At 43.6% G+C, this 6,656-nt stretch overlaps 1 pseudogene; it reads left to right on the top strand.

The window, feature by feature from the left end:
- The first annotated feature begins 5,344 nt into the window (after positions 1-5,344).
- On the top strand, positions 5,345-6,390 carry LOC116883716 (annotated as a pseudogene).
- Positions 6,391-6,656: the final 266 nt, after the last annotated feature.

A 6,656-nucleotide genomic window follows, 5' to 3' on the forward strand; every position in this document is an offset into this window, starting at 1 on the left:
GATGTGTCTGAAGACAGATCACTGTGGGAAAGCTCTTCAGAACAAAACCCATAAAAGAATAATACTGAGAAGTCAGTGTACTTATATATAAAAAACCGATTGAACTGAACATGAAAGAAAAAAAAAACTAAAAATGGAAAAAAAAAAAAAAAAAAGAACGGAGAATGTGTTCTTACACTATTAAAAAATAAACAAAGGTGAAGCTAGGGCTATAACTCTAGTGGGGGAGCAGGTACCAGGCACTTTCAAATCCCTGGTTTTGATCATCAAGAAAGGAAGGAAGGAAGGAAGGAAGGAAGGAAGGAAGAAGGGACAAAAAAGCTTATCAAAAATAAAAAGAAATAAAACAAAAGCAAAAAGACACAAATGTTAATAGATTTGATTCTTTCAAATGGATGCAGATTAAAGAGATATCCAGAAACCATACAACAATGTGGGTGACCCTGGAAACACTACCTTCCATTCAGGTGTCCCAGATGTGACACTCACACAAGGCTCTTCCCTAGGGAGTGGCAGGTTTGAGGCTGGGTCTTAGAGATTTTAAGCAGCTAGCTCAGTGACTGGATGAGCATTTTTTAAATGTGCTTTGCTTCCCATAGATGGGTCTTCCATGAGACCCTCCCTGCCGTAGTGGCTGTAACCATGAAGAAATTGTGTTGGACAGTTATCTGGAAGTTATAAAATGTATGCATGGCCTTGGATAGCAAGGTTGGTGCCCCTCCTCCTAGCCAACGTGCGACCTGGAGACAGGAATAGCATTTTAGAATACATACATGATTTCGTATGTGTGTACGTGGAGGGTATAGAGGCCATGTACACTCATTAGGCTAGATTCACTGGCCAGTGAGTCCCAGAGATTCTCTTGTCTCTGTGTCAACTTCTCTACCCTCTTGACAGCAGTAAAACACGAATATGTGTCATCAAACCCAGCTTTTATACAAACACTGGGAGTCAAACTCGGGTCTTAGGAAGGAAGTATGCCACACCATTGAACCATTTCCTTAGATCCATCTATACATATATGTTTATACACTTACACACACCGGACATAGTAGGTGCTTAGTTGGCATCAGTAGAACAAGTAAATGAATGAACCAGTGAATACCAGTGTACCGCAAGCTTATGCATGAGCAAGGAGTGGATACTGAAGTCAGAACATTAGATGCAAACCAGGGGTTGTCAAAACAATCAGCCTTGCACAATTGTCTAAAATGCACTTTTGTCAAACCTACTGTGTTCGTGTGGTTTGGGCTTTGTGGTGATTTGAGTAAGAACTGACCTCACAGATTCACATGTTTAAATGCTTGACCCATAGGGACATCACTATTGAGGGGTGTAGTCTTGTTGGAGTGGGCGAGGTCTTGTTGGAGAAAGTGTGTCACTGTTGGGGCCAGCTTTGAGGTCTCCTGTGATCAACCAGTGCTCCTTCTCCTGCACGCTGCCTGCATGCTGCCATGTTCCCGCCATGATGATAATGGACCAAACCTCTGAAACTGTAAGCCAGTCCCAATTAAATGTTTTCCTTTATAAGAGCTGCCTTGGTCATGAAGTCTCTTCATAGGTATAAACCCCTAACAAGGGCAGGACTTTTGCCTATTTTTCTTCAGTAGAATAGTATGAAAGAATGTTCTTTGCCAGGTTGGAGTTTGGAGACCGATGCCATCCCAAGCACTTGACTTGATGCCAGTGTGACTCAAACATAGTCACCCAGATGTCCCAAGGATCAGAAGAAGGTGACTTGAGCTAGGAAAGAAGTTCGTCACCAAAGGAACATGTGTAGACTGCAAAGCTTAATGATTTTAGGGAGGATGTCATTACTTTTAAGACAATTCAATTAGATGATCGATTAATTCAAAATAATCAGGTCAAAGCAATTTGGCCATGATTAGCGGTATTGAAATAAATTCAATAGATTTTTAGAAATGAAATGAGTGACCGATTATAAATACCCATCTCTGTATCTATTTGGCATTCTCCTTTTCCTGACACACAATGTGTTTTTTTCAACATCGTTCAGGTGTGTTGAGCTCAGAAGTCATGATTTAAAACTCAGGGCGTGCAAGCAAATGGCAAAAATGGCGTTTATTGCCAGGTGGCAACAAATTAGAGCACGGAAGATGACTTAGTCAAGAAACAATTAGACTGTGGGGTAAAAGGGGAAGGTTAGGATGGGAAAGCAAAGCAATAAGCCTGGCTGGCAGGGTGCTCAGCGGGTACAACCACTGCAGTGAGGGTTGCAGGCTTTACCTTTTGAAACACTTTTTGACCTTATAATTACAACGGTTCTTCCTTCCCTTTCCTCCATCCAAACCCTCCAGTATAACTGTGTTTGAACCCTCATAAACATTGGATACCGAGTTTATCTGTTTTGACCTCCCACCTACAAGGGGATGGGAGGTGGAGACAGGAGAGTCCTTAGGAGCCCACAGGCCAGCTAGCCTGATGTATTGAACAGAAAGACATCAATGAGACCCTGCCTCAATAAAGGGGGAGATAAAGACCCACGCCCAAGGTTGTCCTCTGAGCTCTGCACGTTTTGACTGGTACACGTGTGCCCACATTCAGGCCCATGAAGACACATACACAGAATACAAACTAATCCATCCTGAAAACCAATTATATGCTATTAAAGTAAAAAAAATACAGTAGCAACTTATAAGCAAATGTTGTAAGTACTCATGATTAGGTCTTTGGTGCAGACACCCCTGCCCAGTGAAACTTAGAGAAGCCATTAAGCTGGATTGGTGTGTATTTTCTGTCTAATTCTCTCTATGTGTCTTTCTTCGCCACATGAGCTGTTTTTCCAGGGATCAGTTCCCTGAATATTTACAGTTTTGTTCTCTGCTCCACTGCTGGGCAGGTGGGCAGGTCAAGCCACCCCTGCTGCTTGACAGCACTTAGAAATCAGCAACTCGGTGTTGACAAATTCATTTTTACATCCCTTAAGCAATTTACAATCGAGCCAAATCTAGAGCTGAGGAGGAGCAAGGCAGCATAATTCTGTACTGTCCACCAGGAGCTGACCTAGTTAACGTTGAGTTTCTGTGCTTCATGAATTCCATTTCAAACAGTCACACCTCCCTAAGATGTGTTCCCTGCTCAGTAGTGAGACCCACCAGGCAGCGATGGCTTTGATTGGATAATTTTTCCAATCTTAACCCTAACTCAGCATTTCATTGTGTTAAACAGGAAAGGATCAAAACCCCTAGGAATTATGACCACATATGAGGTTTCCCTATTCTGTCACGGTGGGCCAGACACACATACCTGGCCTGAAGTGGATGCGAAGCAGGTGATAGACTGTTTGAGCTTCCAAGCTGGGTGCCTTGGACCAAAAACAAGTGTCCACTGATCTCACTGGTGACAGAAGAGCCACATGGTATATGTCATAATCTAAGCCTTCTGAAAGTTGATCTTCAGTGGAAAGCCAATTTTGTTAACATTGATTGTAGGACAAATGAAGCATGTAGTGTTTGCTATCCAGCAGTTTAAGCTCCAGGCAGACCTTACTACCAGCCCTGCAGCAGCCCAGGTTCCCTTGGATCTGTGGATGAAATACACACACACACACACACACACACACACACACACACACACACACACACACACACACAAACTTATTTTCAACCTGCCTTATTGACTCAATTGCTGGTTGCTTCTAATCTCCACCACTAGTGTGCTCTTACCAATACTCTTAACTCAGCACCCTAAATCTGCCCTCAGCTTTAGTTGCTACCCTAGGCCCAGTCGGGGAAATGGACAATGGCCGCTCTACCCTAAATCTCACATGGCTGGTGGTCTTTTCTCCCTCCGAAGCATGGCAAACTCTCTTTCCTTCCTGAGTCTCTTAGCCTGACTTCGGGGATCCGAAAGTCCCATCTCTTTCCTTCTTCCCAGCAATTGACCCCTGGCATCTTTATTGATTGATCAAGAACCAATTAAGGAAAAGGACCTTAACATCAGAACAACCCCCTATAGACAAAGACATTTGCTATGGATAGCATGGTGAGAAGTAGACTAGAAGACCTTAGTTAGATTGCATCCACTGTGCTTTTGAGCTAGCAAAAGTCTTCCCTCAGATCCCACACGAAACATCATCAAATGCCACATCTCTTGGCCTTCTGGTATTACTAAAAATAGCAAAAAAACAAAACAAACTGACAAAAGCTGGGCATGTGGTTCATTGCTTGAATTCCAAACAGAGGCAGGCCAAACCACTGTGAGTTCAAGACCAGCCTGGTCTACCTAGCAATTTCTGGGTTACCCACGACTATATTGCAAAACCCTATCTCAAAAATAAAAACATTTAAAAAAAAATACTTTCATTTTTAAGGAAAGGTATCACCATCTTAACAACACAAAATCATCCAATAATAAGTTTGTTTTCAGAATATTAAATTTCTAGTTATTTATATATATAGAAGGGAAAGATATTGAAAGGAAGTGGGAGTCATCAGGTAACTGTGAACAAATTTCTCTAGGCCTCGGTAGACAGTTTGAAGCCTATAACAACATAGCTGTCTGCATAATGAGAATTGATTTTTTTTTCTAGTTTAGCTTTGGTATTGCCACTGAAGAAAATAGGCACAGACATCACAAGCAGCCATGAGCATTTGCTAGTCTGGTTCGCAAAGGCTGTCTTGTATATAGGTCCCCTGATTAAGCCTGATTGGGGGAGTTCAAAGTTCACTTCCATCCATCAATGTCTGAAACTGCAAAAATATTCAGTTATGATTGACCCAACTCCCCACTTATGTAGCAGAGCTCATACCATTTTCTCCTCCTCTGGATGACCTAGAACTTCCCTAAAGAGTTAAAGGAAAAGGTGATAAACATTACTATGTTGAGCTATGCCATAAATGGACCACAGTGTTGACTCTATCTAACCTGTGTTTACAATATTGTCCTGCCATATGCATTACCATCCCATTGACTTCTCTCATTTGGTTGTCCTTTTCCTCTAAAGTGGTACCCGGTTTATCCTCCTAGCACAATGCCACCATTACCACTGTGTTCTATAGCCCACGAATGTTCTCTGTAAAATGTGAGTCCAGTATAAAGTTGTACATTCTGGAACTGTCTTCAGAAGAGGGAATTTGCAGTGGTTCTTAACCTGTGGATCACGACCCCTTTGGGGTTGTATATAGGATATCAGATATATACATTACAATTCATAACAGTAGCAAAGTTATGAAGTAGCAATGTGATAGGTTGATGGTTGGGAGTCACCACAACATGAAGAACTATATAAAAGTGTCCCACCACTAGGAAGCTTAAGAACCTTTCTACTGGAGAGGAAATTGAGGTGGGGGAGCATCTCAGAAGCCATAGGACTTGGGTGAAGATGGCAGCAGATGAGGCCGCGAACTGCATCATGGAGGTTTCCTGTGGCCAAGTAGAAATAGTGAGAAACCCAATGCTGAGGACATGACATCCAAAGACTACTACTTTGACTCCTATGCCCACTTCAGCATCCACAAGGAAATGCTAAAGGATGAGGTGTGAACCCTCACATACGGCAACTCCATGTTTCACAATCGGCATCTCTTCAAAGACAAGGTGGTACTGGATGTGGGCTCAGGCACTGGCATCCTCTGCATGTTCACTGCCAAGGCCGGGGCCTGCAAGGTCATTGGAATGGAGTGCTCCAGTATATCTGATTATGCTGTGAAGATTGTCAAAGCCAACACGTTAGACCATGTGGTGACCGACATCAAGGGCAAGGTGGAGGAGGTGGAGCTTCCCGTGGAGAAGGTGGACATCATCATCAGGTGGACATCAGAATGAGTCCATGCTCAACACCGTGCTGCACGTTCCTGACAAGTGGCTAGCACTCCATGGCCTCTTCTTCCCAGACCAGACCCCCTGTAAGTGACAGCCATTGAGGACTGACAGTATAAAGACTACAATATCCACTGGTGGGAAAATGTATATGGCTTTGATATGTCCTGCACTAAAGATGTGGCCATCAAGGAGCCCCTGGTGGACAGGGTGGACCCAAAGCAGCTGGTCACCAATGCCTGCCTCCTAAAGGAGGTGGGCATCTACACAGTCAAGGTGGAGGACCTGACCGTTACCTCCCCCTTTTGCCTGCAAGTGAAGAGGAATGACTATGTGCATGCACTGGTGGCCTACTTCAACATCACATTCGCCCAGTGCCACAAGAGGACCAGCTTCTCTACCAGTTCTGAGTCCCTGTACACACACTGGAAACAGACTGTGCTCTACATGGAGGACCACTTAACAGTGAAGACCTGCAGGAGATTTTTGGCACTATTAGAATGAGGCCCAATGCCAAAAACAATCGTGACTTGGACTTCACTATCGACCTGGACTTCAAGGGTCAGCTGTGTGAGCTCTCTTGTTCCACCGACTACCAGATGCACTGAGGAGGTGCCAGGTTGGCCCTCCTGAAAAAGGGGGCTCAGGGGATGGGAGGGTACATTGTGAACTGTGTTTATCATAACTTGTGTTTTTATATGGTTGTGTTTATGCCAATAAGTCCTCAGCTGACAAAACAAACAAAAGCCTTCCTACTGAATGGCCGAGATCACTTTAATCTCTACAGGACAACCTTTCAAAGTCAACACGAACCCTTGAGCTCCATTCTTAGCTCGCCCACCTCTAACTCTAATCATTCTGTTAAGATCAAGCTA

This window comes from Rattus rattus, chromosome 14 (assembly GCF_011064425.1).
Source record: "Rattus rattus isolate New Zealand chromosome 14, Rrattus_CSIRO_v1, whole genome shotgun sequence".
In the NCBI taxonomy this organism is placed as follows: domain Eukaryota; kingdom Metazoa; phylum Chordata; class Mammalia; order Rodentia; family Muridae; genus Rattus; species Rattus rattus.